The following is a 20,403-nucleotide window of genomic DNA, read 5'->3' on the forward strand; positions in this document are numbered from 1 at the left end:
GCAACGTTTCGGATTTCCAATCCTTTTTCAAGCAGTGAACATACAAATGAAGTGGGTATATATAGATAATACATATGTTCTCTATTAATCATCATTAAAATAATATTTACATTTCTGACAATAGTGCTAATGAGTTTCATATCCAAATAAAGTGCATCAGTGTCAACGTGCATATCTCTCCAAAATACTATTAGGACAATAACCATCATGTACAGTGCACCATATATATCACATAAATATCATAATAAGCAATTAGACCTACACAGATGTCCCAATCTAATACATAATTAAGCAGACAGCACACTTACAGGCAAATCGCCGCTTGTGTACAATTCTCGGCGTCTTCCTGGAGTCACTGCGCATGTCTATGGCATTTCACCCAAGACGCATAGCATTGTGGTCAGCGCCTGCGCACTAGTGCTCCGAGGACCTCGGCGCAATTATGTTGCTGCGTGGTGGAGATACATAGACGATATCTTTCTGATTTGGACTGGCCCGGAGGATACACTGATTGAGTTCCATCAATACTTAAATACGGTTGATGATACAATCAAGTTCACCTTGGTACATTCAAATACAGATATTCAGTTTTTGGATGTGAATGTGAAAATTGACAATAATAGATTGACCACTCAACTGTATTCTAAGATGACTGACAAAAATGACCTACTTCTCTTTAATAGTCAACATCCGAAAAAAATAAGAGTCGATCCCCTTGAGTCAACTAATTAGGGTTAAAAGAATTGAGAGTGGGGAGGAGTCTTTAAAAGAATCTATGGAAAATACCCTAAGAAAATTTTCAGATAGAGGTTATCCAAAAAACCTCTTAAAAATACAAAAAAGTAAAGTGGATTTATTAAAAAGAGATGACCTTCTTCAAAAAAAGCACTCCAAAAAAGAACTGAAACGTATACCATTTGTGACGTCTTTCTGCGAAGAGAGTAACAAAATTTCAAAAATTATATATAAACATTGGGGAATGTTGTCCAAATGTTTACCACATGTGACAGAATTCTCCAATCCTCCAATATTCTCTTACAAACGTAACCGCACTATTGGTTCCACTATAGTCAAATCTGACATTGGACCCCTTAGAAAGTCCGGCCAAACAACTATATCCGGTCAAGATAGGAAAGGATGTTTCCCATGTCTATCATGCGTCAACTGTTCCCTGATGCTTAAAGGATCAAGTTTTCTTCAAGAAAAATTTAAAATACAGTATTTCTTGACTTGCAATTCTGAATTTGTTGTGTACCTGTTGCAGTGCCCCTGTTCCTTATGGTATGTCGGTGAAACAACTTGTGATTTTAAAACTCGTATCAATCAACACCGACATACCATAAGGAAGGGGCGTATGGATTTGCCTGTTTCCAAGCACTTTGTAGAGAAATCGCACACAGAAAAACAACTACGATTTCGTATCATTGACATGATTCCTCCTCAGAGAAGAGGGGGAGATCGCGTGCGACTACTTAAAAGGAGGGAATTAGAATGGATTGTGAAACTCAATACACTAAAACCATTTGGATTAAATGTAGATTTTAAAACGAATCAAGTCCTGTAAAATTTGGTAAATTTTCTCTTTTCATTGTATGTGGGAAAATTGTTTTTAATTTTTTACATTTTTTTCAGATGTCCCAATCTATGAAGGGAAAGATACATCTTGCATGGAAAATGATGTCCCTTTGCAATTTTCCTGTTTCAAAATGAATACTCTGCAAAAAGTTTCAATAAATATATGGATGGCACTCACCTGTCTTTATGGTTTATTGGTTGATAGTATCACGATAAATGTTTACTATGGTCTTAGCAATTAAGGGTATATGAGAACATTGGAGGATTATTACCTCTTTATATTTGAGTCCTGACTTATAATATCCCTTGAGGTAGGGTGAATTGTTTGGATCCCTTGTGGACTTATGTCCGGACCATTATGTAAATATGATACGATTAAGCCTTTTTTAGTAAGACATTGTGGGTGCGTCCTAATATACAGCCAATAGCACTTACTTTAACTCAATAAATTTACATTGTGATCTTTTATATTGATATACTCATAAGACACTTATGTGGCTAGCGCTGTTTTGAATACAGAAATTCGCTATGAAATTGCAGAGTTCTCCTGTTTTCCTTTGAAATCAAGGTTATTCCCTTTTCCAAAATGGCGCCGAGGTCCTCGGAGCACTAGTGCGCAGGCGCTGACCACAATGCTATGCGTCTTGGGTGAAATGCCATAGACATGCGCAGTGACTCCAGGAAGACGCCGAGAATTGTACACAAGCGGCGATTTGCCTGTAAGTGTGCTGTCTGCTTAATTATGTATTAGATTGGGACATCTGTGTAGGTCTAATTGCTTATTATGATATTTATGTGATATATATGGTGCACTGTACATGATGGTTATTGTCCTAATAGTATTTTGGAGAGATATGCACGTTGACACTGATGCACTTTATTTGGATATGAAACTCATTAGCACTATTGTCAGAAATGTAAATATTATTTTAATGATGATTAATAGAGAACATATGTATTATCTATATATACCCACTTCATTTGTATGTTCACTGCTTGAAAAAGGATTGGAAATCCGAAACGTTGCCACGCCGTCCAGGCATTAAAGCCCACTTTTTTCTATTTTTTGTGTGCTGTTTTCCTTTTTTTCTTATATATATATATATATATATATATATATATATATATATATATATATATATATATACATACACACTGTATTTATATTTAATTCAGCGCGAGATATGTGAAAAGCCGGTAATTCAATTGCCGGCTTTTTCTTTCTCCTTCACAAACCCGACATATGAGACATGGTTTACATACAGTAAACCATCTCATATCCCCATTTTTTTGCATATTCCACACTACTAATGTTAGTAGTGTGTATGTGCAAAATTTGGGCGCTCTAGCTATCAAATTAAAGGGTTAAATGGCAGAAAAAATTGGCGTGTGCTCCCGCACAATTTTCGCCGCCAGAGTAGTAAAGCCAGTGACTGAGGGCAGATATTAATAGCCTGGAGATGGTCCATGGTTTTTGCCCCCCCCCCTGGCTAAAAACATCTGCCCCCAGCCACCCCAGAAAAGGCACATCTGGAAAATGCACCTATTCTGGCACTTGGCCACTCTCTTCCCACTCCCATGTAGCGGTGGGATATGGGTTAATGAAGGGTTAATGTCACCTTGCTATTGTAAGGTGACATTAAGCCAGATTAATAATGGAGAGGCGTCAATTATGACACCTATCCATTATTAATTCAATAGCATGAAATGGTTAAAAACACACACACACACACACACAATATTGCAAAGTATTTTAATGAAATAAACACACAGGTTGTTGTAATATTTTATTAGACTCTCAATCCACCTGAAGACCCTCGACCTGTAACAAATTAAAAATAATAAACCAACAATATCTCATACCTTCCGTCGATATGTCCCACGATGTAAATCCATCTGAAGGGGTCTAATTATTTTACAGGCAGGAGCTCTGCTATAATGCAGCTGTGCTCCAGCCTGTAAAACCCCAGCGAATGAATGGAAAGTAGGTCAATGACCTGTAGTTACCTTCATTCGCGGTGATGCGCCCTCTGCTGGTTGTCCTCATATGACCTCTAGCGTGGGAACTTTTCTGAATATTTTCCCAGCCTCGAGGCCATATTGACGAAAACGCAAAACTGAAAAAGCTCTGGGGGTTAAGGGGTTACTATTGAGCAGAATTAAGTATGCTGACATCTACCTATATATTATATGAGCCCACACAGAGCCTCCCCATATAACATATGAGCCCACATACATCTCCCTATATACCATAAGAGCCCCCACATATCCTCCTATATTGTCACGAGGGTGTCACGTTCCTCTAGAAGATCTGGAAGTAGAAGGTCACATCAGGTAATGAATTGCAGGTCCTCTTTACAGACAATGTGATTCATGTCCTATTTTAAATGGATTTCCTTTCCTTCAGTGCTGAAAAGGATAAGGACTCTTTCCATGCTGGCTGAGACCATAAAGCCTGGTTGTTCTCAGCCGCAACTGCTTATTATTTACTCCCTCTATATATAGTGTCGTTTTTTACTTGCCAGTGAAAGTTGCTTCTTACTGTACTAAGCTGAGTAGTTGGAGTTGCATTTGTAGTTGTGATCTGTTAGCTGAAGTACGTGAGTGTTTATCTCATGGTTCCTTATTCCTGTTTGGTTTATTCCTCCCTGTCCATATCCTCATCCCTATTTTTGGAGAGTGCTTTTGTATGATAGTGATTTTCTGTTATCGCCGTTTTGTCTTTGTATTTGGTTTACCTTACATTTCTGTCCCATGCCTCATGTGCCAGGGAAGGGGACAGATTAGGGTTTAACAGGAGCATAGTAAGGTTGAAGATTCGGGCCTCTCTACTATCAAGAGTACCCCTGGGATAGGGATTGTTAGGTTCCCAGTTCCAGGGACAGTTTGCAGTTCCTCTCCCTTACTTTAGATTGTCACATCATGACATATATACGGTATGAGCCACCACATAGCCTCCTATATACAGTATAAACCCCCACATAGCCTCCTATATACACCAAGAGCCCCCATATAGGCTCCTATATACAGCATGGACACCACATAGCCTCCAATATAAAGCATGATCCCCCACATAGCCTCTTATATACAGCATGAGCCACACATATCCGCTTATATACAGCATGAGCCCTACATAGCCTTCCTATATACAATATGAGCCCCTTACAGCCTCCTGTATACAGCATGAGCCCCCACATAGTCTGCCATATACAGCATGAGCCCTTTCATAACCTCTCATATACATCGTGAGCCCCACATATAATATCATATACAGTGAGCCTCACATAACATCCTATATACACTGTGGTTCCCACATAGCCTCCTATATGCAGCTTGAGCACCACATAGTCACCCTATATACCACATGAGCCTCACATAGCCTTCCTATATACAGGATAAGCCCCACAAAGCGTCCCATATACAGGTTGAGCCCCCACATACCCTCCTGTATACATTGTGAGCCCCACATTGCCTCTCATATACAGTGTGGGCCTCACATAGCCTCCATATATAAAGTATGAACCCCCTCCTACAGTTGTGCTCAAAAGTTTACATACCTCGGCAGAATTTATGCTTTTTTGGCCATTTTTTCAGAGAATTTGAATGATAACACCAAAACTTTTTCTCCACTTATGGTTAGTGGTTGGGTGAAGTCATTTATTGTCAAACTACTGTGTTTTCTCTTTTTAAATTGTAGTGACAGCCCAAAACATCAAAATGACCCTGATCAAAAGTTTACATACCCCATTTCTTAATACCCTGTATTGCCCTCTCTATCGTCAATGACAGCTTGAAGTCTTTTGTGGTAGTTGTGGATGAGGTTGTTTATTTTCTCAGATGGTAAAGCTGTCAACTCTGCTTGTCAAAAAGCCTCCAGTTCCTGTAAATTCCTGGCCTGTCTAGCATGAACTGCACTCTTGAGATCTCCCCAGAATGGCTCATTGATATTGAGGTTAGGAGACTGAGATGGCCACTCCAGAACATTCACTTTGTTCTGCTGTAGCCAATGACAGGTCAACTTGGCCTTGTGTATTGGATCGTTGTCATGTTGGAACGTCCAAGTACGTCCCATGTTCCGTTTCCAGGCTGATGATTGCAAATTTGCCTCCAGTATTTGCTGGTAACGTCCTGCATTCATCTTTCCTTCAACTTTGACCAAGTTTCCTGTGCCTTTGTAGCTCACACATCCCCAAAACATCAGCTATCCACCTCCGTGCTATACAGTAGGAATGGTGTTCCTTTCATCATAGGCCTTGTTGACTTCTCTCCAAATTTAACGTTTATGGTTGTGGCCAAAAAGTTCAATTTTGGTCTCATCACTCCAAACTACCTTGTACCAGAAGTTTTGAGGCTTGTCTCTGGGCTGTTTTGCGTATTGTAGGTGAGATACTTTGTGGCATTTGCGCAGTAATGGCTTTCTTATAGCAACTCGACCATGCAGCCCATTTTTCTTCAAGTGTATCCTTATTGTGCATCTTGAAACAGCCACACCACTAGTTTTCAGAGAGTCCAGTACTTCAGCTGATGTTGTTTGTGGGTTTTTCTTTACATCCCAAACAATTTTCCTGGCAGTTGTGGTTGAATTTTTTTTGTCTTCCTGTCCGTGGTTTTGTTTTTACAGAGCCCCTGATTTTCTATTTGTTAATCACAGTTTGAACGCTGCTGACTGGCATTATCAATTCCTCAGATATCTTTTTGTATCCCTTTCCTGTTTTATACAGTTCAACTACCTTTTCCCATAGATCCATTGGCAATAATAATAATAATATAATAATAATAATAATAATTTTATTTATATAGCGCCAACAGTGCTTTACAAATTATAGAGGGCATTTGTACAGACAATAGACATTACAGCATAACAAAAATCACAGTTCAAAATAGATACCAAGAGGAGAGAGGGCCCTGTTCGCAAGCTTACAAACTATGAGGAAAAAGGGAGACACGAGAGGTGGATGGTAACGATTGCTTTTGTTGTTCGGATCATCCATAGTGTAAGGATCGAGTGTTAATGTAAAGCTGCATGAACTAGTTAACAGCCTAAGTATGTAGCAGAACAGACACAGAGGGCTAATAACTGCATAAATTGTATGAGAGCAAGATGTGGGGAACCTGATTTTGGTTTAACTTATATGAATGGACCACACAGAGATAATTAGGTTAATGCGTTGAGGCGGTAGGCCAGTCTGAACAAATGCGTTTTTAGGGCACGCTTACAACTGTGGGGATTAACCGTAATAACCTGGGTAGTGCATTCCAAAGAATTGGCGAAGCACGTGAAAAGTCTTGGAGACGGGAGTGGGAGGTTCTGATTATTGAGGATGCTAACCTCAGGTCATTAGCAGAACGGAGAGCACGAGTAGGGTGGTAGGCTGAGACCAGGGAGGAGATGTAGGGTGGTGCTGATCCATGGAGCGCTTAGTGAATGAGGGTAATAGTTTTGTACTGGATTCTGGAGTGGATGGGTAACCAGTGTAATGACTGGCACAGGGAAGAGGTATCGGTGTAACGGTTGGTGAGGAATATAATCCTGGCAGCAGCATTCAGGACAGATTGGAGGGGGGAGAGTTTGGTAATAGGGAGGTCGATTAGTAGAGTTACAATAGTCCAGACAAGAATGAATGAGTGAAACAGTAAGAGTTTTTGCAGAGTCAAAAGTAAGAAAAGGGCGAATTCTAGAAATGTTTTTGAGATGCAGATAAGAAGAGCGAGTCAATGATGGGATGTGGGGGGTGAAGGAAAGCTCGGAATCAAGTATTACCCCAAGTCAGCGGGCTGGTGTTTTCTAAAAAGGCAGGCGTGAGATCAGGAGAAGTGTATAATTGGGTGTCATCAGCATAGAGATGGTACTGGAACCCAAATCTACTGATTGTTTGTCCAATAGGGGCAGTATACAAAGAGAAGAGGAGGGGGCCTAGGACTGATCCTTGAGGAACCCCAACAGTAAGGGGAAGGTGAGAGGAGGAGGAACTAGCAAAAGATACAGTGAAGGAGCGATCAGAGAGATAGGAGGAGAACCAGGAGAGAACGGTGTCCTTGAGGCTGATGGAGCGGAGCATAGTGAGAAGTTGCTGATGATCCACAGTATCGAATGCTGCGGAGAGATCCAAGAGAATTAGCAAGGAGTAGTGACCAATAGATTTAACTGTTAGAAGATCATTAGATACTTTAGTGAGGGCAGTTTCAGTAGAGTGTAAAGAGCGGAAACCAGATTGAAGAGGGTCGAGAAGAGAATTATCTGGGAGATAGCGGGTAAGACGGGAGTGGCCAGGCGTTCAAGGAGTTTAGAGATGAAGGAAAGATTAGAGACAGGTCTATAATTAGCGGCACAGTTTTGATTGAGGGATTTTTTTTAAGTAGTGGATGTATGATGGCATGCTTAAATGAGGAGGGAAAGATAATGGATGAGAGAGAAAGGTTGAATATTTTTGTTAAATGAGAGGCGACAGCCGGGGAAAGGGACTGTAGGAGATGTGACAGAATGGGGTCACTGGTGCAAGTGGTCGGGCAAGAAGATGCAAGGAGCCTGATTACTTCTTCTGTAACTGGTTCAAAGTCAGAGTGTGAACTAGAAGCAGTGGGGGAAGGAGGACAGTGCATGGTATGAAGGGATTGTGAGATAATTTCCTGTCAGATGTGGTCAATTTTTTCTTTGAAGTAATTGGCCAGATTGTCAGCGTGGAGATCTGTGGTTGGGGCCTGCACTCTAGGGTTGAGTAGGGACTGGAAAGTGTCAAAGAGACGTTTAGGGTTATTGGACAGGGAGGTGGTGAGGGTGTTAAAACAGGTTTGTTTGGAGAGGTAAAGGGCAGAGTTGTATGTTTTAAGCATGAACTTATAATGGATGAAATCTTCGGGTAGATTAGATTTTCTTCACAGACGTTCGGCGCACCTGGAGCACTGCTGCAGGAAACGTGTTTGCAGCATGCGCCACAGTTGTCGCCGTCTGTGCCGAGTTCTATGTATAGGAGGTGCAGTTTCATCCAGGGCACTTTGCAGGGTTTCATTGTAATGCTTCAGTGCAGAATCAGGACATGAGATGGAGGAGATAGGGGCCAATGAGTACTGCAAGTTCTTCATAAGTTTCTGGGTGTTAATGGCCTGTATGTTGTGTGGAAAGTGGGGGTGACCTGGGCGGGATGACAGTTCTTGATAGAGAATGAAAGAAGGTTGTGGTCAGAGAGCGGGAGAGGGGAGTTTGTAAAATCGTCCACTGAGCAAAGCCGGGAGAAGATGAGGGAGTTTCTGTTGTCATGCTTTGGAGAGTTAGTATGCTGCGAGTGGACGAAAGAGGAGGTTAGAGATAAAAGGTGAGAAGCAGATGGGGAGAGGGGAAATGCAATTGGGATGTTGAAACCACCCATGATGAGGGTGGGGTGTCACAGGAAAGAAATTGAGGAAGCCAGGTGGCAAAGTGATCCAGGAGCTGATGAGAGGGGCCGGGAGGACGAAACACCACCACTACTCGCATGGAGAAGGGGATGTAGAGTCTGACCACATGGACCTCAAAAGAAGGGAAGACAAGTGAGGATACTTGGGGGATAACCTGAAAGGTACATTTGGGTGAAAGGAGCAGACCAACGCTTCCACCTGCTCTGTTGTCCAATCTTGGGGTATGAGAAAAGTGTAGTCCACCATTTGACAATTCTTTTGCTTTCCCCATGACTCACAATCCAGAAACGTGAGTGGTTGAAAGATGCAATAGTCTGGATCCTAGAAACTCACTCAGCTTCTATGCACACACACTGATTACAAGCATACAGGTCACAAGGTGAGAATGTTACCTTTAGTAGCCATTCAAACCCATTTGAGTCAACTTCTGTGCATGTTATCAGGCCAAAATCACCAGGGTATGTGAAATTTTGATCAGGGTCATTTGGATGTTTTGGGTTGTCATTCCGATTTTAAAAAGAGAGAACACAGTAGTTTGACAATAAATGACTTCACCCAACCACTAACCGTGAGGGGTGAAAAATTGTTTGTGTTATCATTCATATTCTCTGAAAAATTGCCAAGAAAGCAAAAATTCTGCTGGGGTATGTAAACTTTTGAGCACAACTGCATATACAGTGTGAGCCCCGCAAAGCCTCCTTTGTACATACAAACATCGCATACACATGAAAAAAATGCATATTCCCCTCGCTCCTGTTCCCCTTTCGCTTTGCCTCTGCTTCTGACTTTAGGGCACTGAGTATCCACAATGCACAGCTAACACGATGAAATTACATCATCACGTCTGCTGTTTCACACGCTGATTGGTGGAAGACAGGGCTGGTGGCCCTTCCTCCATCAATGTTTTGTGGCACCCCAGGAGACCAGATGCCACAATGGCAATGCCTCCCTCACAGGAGGTGATGCCATGCCTGAAAGCAAGAAGGGATTCCCTTAGCAGGTACGCTGGCATACAACACTTTTCCTGACCAGAAGGGGAAGCTCTAAACCTGGTTTCAGGGTAGCTTCTCTATAAGTTCTGGCCTGAAGACGGGGTTAGAGAGAGTAGTGTGAGACAGTGAAGGGAGAGGAAGCATGTAAGGAGAAGCCTGGGAGTGGAGCTGCGACTGAGCTCACCCCAGGATTGAGTGCAACAAAGTGGACACCGGAGTCCGTGGTTGTGTGGGAACTACAGGCCCCGCAGCCAACTCCGGAGGACAGGAGATTGCAGGTCTCCTGGCCACAACTGACATCCGAAGGCACAGCCGCAAACCAGAGCCCGGAGTCACCACGAGGGAGTGACACTTTGAACAGGCTCGAGCTGCCTGCCATGCGGGTAGTGTTTCACTAATTGGAAAAACTGAGAGAGGGACTTGAGGAGAACTACAAGCACCAGGAACCTAAAGAGCAGAGCAGTAGGGAGGCTTCAACCCCACCTTGCTAGGGGAATTCTGAACTGCTTCCAGGCTGCCCGGATCTCCAAAACCACCTGTACCTGTGCTCTGGTCTGCACCTACAATTAAAGGTAAAGAAACTACAGTCCCTGTGTCCTGCAATCATTCCTGCACCCCAACATCCACAACCCTTCATAGATTGTTCCTGTAGCCCCAGGGCCCGGCTCCACCTGTGGGGAGCAGAACCCTCCCAGCTGCATCACCATCGGCCCCAGCGGTCCCTTTAATCATCTATAGCTGAATACCACAGTTGGCATCAGGAACAATCCCCTAAAACGTTTGCTCATCCCTTTTAATTGCGCATCCAGGGCAACGCACCAGGTTACTGCTGCCGTGACCACCCCTTTAAGAACCGTCCGACCCGGTTCTGAGTACTCCACGGCCCTAGCGGGTGTTGCATATTCACCACTGCCTACATCCTGAGAATACGGATAGCGGTGACAGTGGATGGACAGCAAGCAGGAGCGCATTGTGCGGCCCTTGATCCACTGTTTCAGCCCTTTGGTTGTCTCGGGCTACGAGTCAGACTAAAATAGACAGAGGGCCAGATGTGGCCCGTGGGCCACACTTTGCCCAGGTCTGCAATAGGCTATAATAGGACATTCAGTATTGCCTAGTATCATTTAAATACTCTTTAAAGGGAACCTGTCACCCCCTCAGGCGTTTGTAACTAAAAGAGCCACCTTCTGCAGCACTAATGCTGCATTCTGACAAGGTGGCTCTTTTAGTTATGCTCCCTGCACATGCTAAAATAAACGTCTATAAAATGTGCCCCCTCATAGTGTGAAATCGTCCCGGGGCGGGTCTTTCCCCCTATTCAGTCGCAGCACAGCCATCACTCCGGGCCTGTGCACGCCGGGCGCCGCCTTCTCTTGCTTCAGTAGCGTCCCCGGCGCCTGCGCTGTAAGTTCGAAGGGCAGCGCAACTGCGCATGCCCGGAAAAAAATACTTACAGCGCAGGTGCCGGGGACATTAATAAAGCAAGAGGAGGCGGCGCGCACAGGCCCAGAGTGACGGATGTGAGGCGTCTGATTAGGGGGAAAGACCCGCCCATGGGAAGATTTCACGGTATGATGGGGCACATTTTATAAGTGTTTATTTCAGCGTGTGCAGGGAGCATAACTAAAAGAGCTACCTTGTCAGAATGCAGCATTAGTGCTGCACAAGATGGCTCTTTTAGTTACAAACTCCTGAGGGGGGTGACAGGTTCCTTTTAAGGGAATATTTTTGGTTTTTTTTGTTAGACATTTTAAAGCATATTTAATAAAATTGAATTAAAAGGTTTTTTTTATGATGCACCAAATTTAAAATCACAATATAAAAAAATCGAGAAAAATATTGGGAGAGTGAGAAAGATCAGTAGATTAATAGAAGTTTTTTTAAAATCAAGATTACTATACAGTTCAAAGGCAATCCATCTTATGAATTCCAGGTGAAACCAGAAAGATATTGGTGTCTATGGAAAAGTGCAATAAAAATTTAATCTACCGTATATTCTCGAGTATAAGCCGACCCAAGTATAAGCCGAGACCCCTAATTTTGCCACAATAAACTGGGAAAACTTAATGACTCAAGTATAAGCTTAGGGTGGGAAATGCAGCAGCTACTGGTAAATGTCAAAAATAAAAATAGATACCAATAAAAGTAAAATTAATTGAGACATCAGTAGGTTAAGTGTTTTTGAATATCCATATTGAATCAGGAGCCCCATATAATGCTCCATACAGTTCATGATGGGCCCTATACAGGCTCGGACTGGCCCACCGGAGAACCGGAGGATTCTCCGGTGGGCCCAGTCACTGACACCTGCTGGCATACTGGCCAGCAGCTGCCTAGGGCCACTACTGCTCCAGGGGCCCCTTGCCAGTGGCTATAGGGACCCTGAGTCAAGGGGGCCCGCCCTGTGCCAGTAGCAGCAGCTGGAGACAGGATCCTGTCCCCGCTGCTAAAGCCAAATGAATATTCACGCTTCCCCACGCCCCTATGGGCGTGGAAGAGGCGTGAATACCATTTCTCAAATAGCGGGCAGCGTTAGTCGCAGAGTGCAGCTAACGTCTGCCCGCATGTAAAGCTGCACCACACACACTCCAAAGTACCGCACACCCACACCCACACACAGCACAGCACCGCACACATACACATACACATGCAGGCACACAGACTCACACAGAGCAGCTCACCTCCCAGCGTCCTGCTTCCTGTCTGAGACAGCCCAGCTGGATGACGTCATCATTCAGCGTGCTGCTATCTCAGTAAGGAAGCTTCCAGGAATCCAGCGAGGAAGAGGCTGCTGGAATGAGCTGCTGCTGCGGGGAGGTGAGCTGTGCTGCGTGCCTGCCTGCGTGTGTGCATGCGTGTGTGAGCATGTGAGTGTTCTGCTCGCTTCCCTACTTTCCTCCGTCTGGGCAGCTCCCGCGGTGCCCGCTGCCATATTCCCCGGTACCTTCCGCTTTGATGGCACCCGAGAAAGTTTCCCGTGTACAGAGCTCGTCTCCTTTGTCTCGTCCAGTGACCGGGATAGTTCTCTACTTGGCAAGTGTCATGTCTGCTGGCCAACACATGTGGGGCTCAGGACTGGCAGCTGTGGGCGCCCGGTGTGGGCACCTGTCCTGCGGACTGCTCACACCCACCTGCCTGTGCTAGCTGTGTGCAGGCGCTGCAGATACACGGTGTGCACACAGGAGTCAGCTGTCGGGACCGGCACTTGTTCCTATAGTAGTGATTTATAGAAAGGAGCCCTCCATCTGCCATCAGGCGCTACTGTGTATGCATCGGAGACCACACCTGGAGGTAAACTAGTGAGGTGGGGGAGCAGATATTGTTTCTGGACTATTCATTGAAGATCATTCCAATAAGACAGTAGATTGGCTGCTCACAGAGAACAATAGCTTGCATTGCTAACCCCTCCAGAGATAAAGGTGTGATATGTGACAGAATGCCCTCAGGTGATTGGCATTGCTGGAGATACAGCTCTATTCAGTGCTGACATCTGGATGGTGGCCAGATACCGCTGCTGCGCCCGATGACATCTCAGCCGGTAAGAGTGTAGGCGATTGGCATGGCTGTCACTGGCACGCTCTTTCCATCTGGCATTGTCCCCTTAGCTGAGGAGCTGAGTCTCACTCATGTATGTGCAGCCACAGACTTCTTCCTGTGTGTCTCTCAGCATTTTTCTCTGTTCATATTACCTCTGTAATAAGGTTAGTAATTCTCCGTACACGTGTTCACTCTGCTAAAAAGGCATTTGCCATCAATCAGTGTGTGCACTCTGCCATACTTCACTACTCCAGTCACGGACTACTACTATAGTCCACAAGTCCTAGAGGTGGCAGAGCTGGGGTTGTAACCGGGCACAATGTACCATGGCCGCACAAAGTCACAGGTGGCTTCTGCAGATAAAGTTGGCAAAGGTGTTTATCAGGGTTTACACAGTTTTATATTGTGTTTATCTAAAATATATATATATTATATATGTTTATTGAATAAAATGTGTGTGTATGTGTGTGTGTGTATATATATATGTGTGTATGGCTATAACCTCACAAATGTTTGGACACATGGTGTGAGCATCTGCACAGCCCCAGAACCTACATATTGTTTGCATATGATTACGTTTATGGGCAGAAATCTCTTAAAGGTTTGGCTTTGTTCACATCTGTGTTGGAGGTGCTGTCAGCAGCTTCTGTCATAGACCATCGTGGTGTCCATCTTTTTGACAGAACAGGGATGCATGCTGCTTTATTCGTATGTCAAAGGTATAGACACGATGATGGAACCCAGCAGCCCCAGAATAAGCCAGCAGAGTCTTTCAAGTGCTGTCATTTGGTCCAGAGGAGCTGGTAATCTAATGTCTACATTGTCAACTGGGGTAGATGCAATGGCTCTAGGGGTACCTAATCTGCTTGTACTGGGCAGTTTCAGCAGAGGGGGCTTGGATGGGAACTGTTATGACCTGGTGGTTAGGAGCACCAGGAAAGACCTGATCGTTAAACTCACAGGACAAGCTCTGGGAAGTGGGAACTTTGCTGACCGCAATCCCTAATCCTATCACACACACTAGAAATAGCCGTGGAGCGTACCTAACAGGCCTAGACGCCTCGGCACAGCCTAAGAATTAGCTGGCCCTAGAGATAGAAAATAAAGCCTACCTTGCCTCAGAGAAATTTCCCCAAAGGAAAAGGCAGCCCCCCACAAATATTAACTGTGAGTTAAGATGAAAGTCACAAACACAGAAATGAAACAGGTTTTAGCAAAGGGAGGCCAGACTAACTAAATAGACAGATGATAGGAAAGGTATCTTTGCGGTCAGCACAAAAACTACAAAAGACCACGCAGAGTGTGCAAAAAGACCCCCGCACCGACTCACGGTGCGGAGGCGCCACCCTGCATCCCAGAGCTTCCAGCTAGCAAGACAAAATCATGAAAGCAAGCTGGACTAGAAAACCATGAACAGAAAATAACAAACGGGGACTTAGCTTCTTGCAGGAAGAGACAGGTCTCCAGAAAGATCCAAGAGCGAACTGAACCAGCACAGGAACATTGACAGCTGGCATGGAGTAACGATCAGAGTGGAGTTAAATAGAGCAGCCAACCAAAGGATAAACCACGTCACCTGTGTAAGGAACTTCAGAAGCAGCAGCTTCACTCACAGTCACCAGAGGGAGTCCATGGACAGAACTCGCCAAAGTACCATTCACGACCACAGGAGGGAGTTCAACAACAGAATTCACAACAGTACCCCCCCCTTGAGGAGGGGTCACCGAACCCTCACCAGAGACCCCAGGCTGATCAGGATGAGCCAAATGAAAGGCACGAACTAGATCAGCAGCATGAACATCAGAGGCAAAAACCCAGGAATTATCTTCCTGACCATAACCCTTCCACTTGACCAGGTACTGGAGTTTCCGTCTCGAAACACGAGAATCCAAAATCTTCACCACCACATACTTCAACTCCCCCTCGACCAACACCGGGGCAGGAGGATCAACGGAGGGAACCATAGGCGCCACGTATCTCCGCAACAACGACCTATGGAACACATTATGGATGGCAAAAGCTGGAAGGTCCAAACGAAATGACACAGGATTAAGAACTTCAGAAATCTTATATGGCCCAATGAAACGAGGCTTAAACTTAGGAGAGGAAACCTTCATAGGAATATGACGAGAAGATAACCAAACCAGATCCCCAACACGAAGTCGGGGACCCACACAGCGTCTGCGATTAGCAAAACGTTGAGCCTTCTCCTGGGACAATGTCAAATTGTCCACCACATGAGTCCAAATCTGCTGCAACCTGTCCACCACCGTATCCACACCAGGACAGTCCGAAGGCTCAACCTGCCCTGAAGAGAAACGATGAAGGAAACCAGAATTACAGAAAAAAGGAGAAACTAAAGTAGCCGAGCTGGCCCGATTATTAAGGGCAAACTCAGCCAAAGGCAAGAAGGACACCCAATCATCCTGATCAGCAGAAACAAAGCATCTCAGATATGTTTCCAAAGTCTGATTAGTTCGTTCGGTTTGGCCATTAGTCTGAGGATGGAAAGCTGAAGAAAGACAAATCAATGCCCATCTTAGCACAAAAGGACCGCCAAAACCTCGAAACAAACTGGGAACCTCTGTGCGAGACGATGTTCTCTGGAATGCCATGCAAACGAACCACATGCTGGAAAAACAATGGCACCAAATCAGAGGAGGAAGGCAATTTAGACAAGGGTACCAAATGGACCATCTTAGAGAAGCGATCACAAACCACCCAAATGACCGACATCCTTTGAGAAACAGGGAGATCAGAAATAAAATCCATGGAAATATGCGTCCAGGGCCTCTTCGGGATCGGCAAGGGCAAAAGCAACCCACTGGCACGAGAACAGCAGGGCTTAGCCCGAGCACAAGTCCCACAGGACTGCACAAAACAACGCACATCCCGTGACAAAGAAGGCCACCAAAAGGATCTAGCCACCAAATCTCTGGTACCAAAGATTCCAGGATGACCAGCCAGCACCGAACAATGAACCTCAGAGATAACTCTACTAGTCCATCTATCAGAGACAAACAGTCTCTCCGCTGGACAACGGTCAGGTCTATCAACCTGAAACTTCTGCAGCACGCACCGCAAATCAGGGGAGATGGCAGACAAAATTACCCCCTCTTTAAGAATACCCGCCGGCTCCGGATCACCCGGAGAGTCAGGCACAAAACTCCTTGACAGGGCATCAGCCTTCACATTCTTAGATCCCGGAAGGTATGAAACCACAAAGTCAAAACGGGAGAAAAAGAGCGACCATCGAGCCTGTCTAGGATTCAACCGTTTGGCAGACTCGTGATAAGTCAAATTCTTGTGATCCGTCAAGACCACCATGCAATGTTTAGCTCCTTCCAGCCAATGTTGCCACTCCTCGAATGCCCACTTCATGGCCAGCAACTCTCGATTGCCAACATCATAATTGCGCTCAGCAGGCGAGAATTTTCTAGAAAAGAAGGCACATGGTTTCATCACCGAGCCATCAGAACTTCTTTGCGACAAAACAGCCCCTGCTCCAATCTCAGAAGCATCAACCTCGACCTGAAACGGGAGCGAAACATCTGGCTGGCACAACACAGGGGCAGAAGAAAAACGACGCTTCAACTCCTGAAAAGCCTCTACAGCCGCAGAGGACCAATTAACCACATCAGCACCTTTCTTGGTCAAATCAGTCAACGGTTTAGCAACACTAGAAAAATTAGCGATGAAGCGACGGTAAAAATTAGCAAAGCCCAGGAACTTCTGCAGGCTCTTCACAGATGTCGGCTGAGTCCAATCATAAATGGCCTGAACTTTAACAGGGTCCATCTCGATAGTAGAAGGGGAAAAAATGAAGCCCAAAAATGAAACCTTCTGAACTCCAAAGAGACACTTTGAACCCTTCACAAAGAAAGAATTCGCACGAAGGACCTGGAACACCATTCTGACCTGCTTCACATGAGACTCCCAATCATCCGAAAAGACCAAAATGTCATCCAAATATACAATCATGAATCTATCCAGGTACTCTCGGAAGATGTCATGCATAAAGGACTGAAACACAGATGGAGCATTAGAAAGCCCGAATGGCATAACCAGGTACTCAAAATGGCCCTCAGGCTTATTAAATGCTGTTTTCCATTCATCGCCCTGTTTAATTCGCACAAGATTATACGCCCCTCGAAGATCTATCTTGGTGAACCAACTAGCCCCCTTAATCCGAGCAAACAAATCAGACAGCAGCGGCAAAGGATACTGAAATTTGACTGTGATTTTATTAAGAAGGCGGTAATCAATACAAGGTCTCAAAGAGCCATCCTTCTTGGCCACAAAACAGAACTCTGCTCCCAATGGTGAAGACGACGGGCGAATATGACCCTTCTCCAAGGACTCCTTTATATAACTCCGCATAGCGGCGTGTTCTGGCACCGATAAATTGAACAGTCGACCCTTAGGAAACTTACTACCAGGAATCAAATCAATAGCACAATCACAATTCCTATGAGGAGGTAAGGCACTGGATTTGGGCTCATCAAATACATCCCGGTAATCCGACAAAAACCCAGGGACTTCAGAAGGAGTGGAAGACGAAATTGACAGCAATGGAACATCACCATGTACCCCTTGACAACCCCAGCTGGACACAGACATTGATTTCCAATCCAATACTGGGTTGTGGACCTGCAGCCATGGTAATCCCAAAACGACCACATCATGCAGATTATGCAACACCAAAAAGCGAATATCTTCCTGATGTGCAGGAGCCATGCACATGGTCAAATGAGTCCAGTACTGAGGCTTATTCTTGGCCAAAGGCGTAGCATCAATTCCTCTCAATGGAATAGGATACTGCAAGGGCTCCAAGAGAAAACCACAGCGCCTGGCAAACTCCAAGTCCATCAAGTTCAGGGCAGCGCCTGAATCCACAAATGCCATAACAGAATAGGATGACAAAGAGCAAATCAGAGTAACGGACAAAAGAAATTTAGACTGTACAGTACCAATGGTGGCAGACCTAGCGAACCGCTTAGTGCGCTTAGGACAATCGGAGATAGCATGAGTGGAATCACCACAGTAAAAACACAGCCCATTCCGACGTCTGTGTTCTTGCCGTTCAGCTCTGGTCAAAGTCCTATCACACTGCATAGGCTCAGGCCTATGCTCAGAGAATACCGCCAAATGGTGCACAGCTTTGCGCTCACGCAAGCACCGATCGATCTGAATGGCCAAGGACATAGACTCATTCAGACCAGCAGGCGTGGGAAATCCCACCATGACATCCTTAAGGGCTTCAGAAAGACCCTTTCTGAAAATTGCCGCCAGGGCACACTCATTCCACTGAGTAAGCACAGACCACTTTCTAAACTTTTGACAGTACACCTCCGCTTCATCCTGACCCTGACACAAAGCCAGCAAGATTTTCTCTGCCTGATCCACTGAATTTGGTTCATCATAAAGCAATCCAAGCGCCAGAAAAAAACGCATCAACATCACGCAATGCATCTCCTGGCGCAAGGGAAAATGCCCAGTCTTGAGGGTCACCACGCAACAACGAAATAATGATTTTTACTTGTTGAACGGGGTCACCAGAGGAGCGGGGTTTCAAAGCTAGAAACAGTTTACAATTATTTTTGAAATTCAGAAACTTAGATCTATTCCCTGAAAATAAATCAGGAATAGGAATTCTAGGCTCTAACATAGGATTCTGAACCACAAAATCTTGAATGTTTTGTACCCTTGCAGTGAGATGATCCACACAAGAGGACAGACCTTGAATGTCCATCTCTACACCTGTGTCCTGAACCACCCAAAGGTCTAGGGGAAAAGAAAGACAAAACACAGTGCAAAGAAAAAAAATTGGTCTCCGAGCTTCTCTTATCCCTCTATTGAGATGCATTAATACTTTGGGCCAGCTGTACTGTTATGACCTGGTGGTTAGGAGCACCAGGAAAGACCTGATGGTTAAACTCACAGGACAAGCTCTGGGAAGTGGGAACTTTGCTGACCGCAATCCCTAATCCTATCACACACACTAGAAATAGCCGTGGAGCGTACCTAACAGGCCTCGGCACAGCCTAAGCATTAGCTAGCCCTAGAGATAGAAAATAAAGCCTACCTTGCCTCAGAGAAATTTCCCCAAAGGAAAAGGCAGCCCCCCACAAATATTAACTGTGAGTTAAGATGAAAGTCACAAACACAGAAATGAAACAGGTTTTAGCAAAGGGAGGCCAGACTAACTAAATAGACAGAGGATAGGAAAGGTATCTTTGCGGTCAGCACAAAAACTACAAAAGACCACGCAGAGTGTGCAAAAAGACCCCCGCACCGACTCACGGTGCGGAGGCGCCACCCTGCATCCCAGAGCTTCCAGCTAGCAAGACAAAATCATGAAAGCAAGCTGGACTAGAAAACCATGAACAGAAAATAACAAACGGGGACTTAGCTTCTTGCAGGAAGAGACAGGTCTCCAGAAAGATCCAAGAGCGAACTGAACCAGCACAGGAACATTGACAGCTGGCATGGAGTAACGATCAGAGTGGAGTTAAATAGAGCAGCCAACCAAAGGATAAACCACGTCACCTGTGTAAGGAACCTCAGAAGCAGCAGCTTCACTCACAGCCACCAGAGGGAGTCCATGGACAGAACTCGCCGAAGTACCATTCACGACCACAGGAGGGAGTTCAACAACAGAATTCACAACAGGGAACACTTGAAAGGAAGAAGTAGTGGAGCATTATTTTATCGCATGAAGTAATTAATATAATGAAAATTACAATTAACTGTGTTCTGTATAGAACAGGCATAATTTATGGAACCAAGAAATGCTTTAACCAGCCTAGTAATATAAAGCAGATGTATGCAGTATATGGTGGGGTATTACAAACTGTGCACAATACTATTTTAATGGATTCATTTCTATATTTACTTGATTGGTCGT

At 44.8% G+C, this 20,403-nt stretch overlaps 1 protein-coding gene across 1 annotated transcript in view; it reads left to right on the top strand.

Annotated features, from left to right (window-relative positions):
- CORIN (corin, serine peptidase) overlaps positions 1-20,403 on the top strand; it is a 649,735-nt gene that overhangs the window by 60,073 nt on the left and 569,259 nt on the right. The gene's annotated exons all lie outside the window — the stretch shown is intronic.

The sequence above is a fragment of the Ranitomeya imitator genome, chromosome 1 (assembly GCF_032444005.1).
Source record: "Ranitomeya imitator isolate aRanImi1 chromosome 1, aRanImi1.pri, whole genome shotgun sequence".
NCBI classification, from domain to species: domain Eukaryota; kingdom Metazoa; phylum Chordata; class Amphibia; order Anura; family Dendrobatidae; genus Ranitomeya; species Ranitomeya imitator.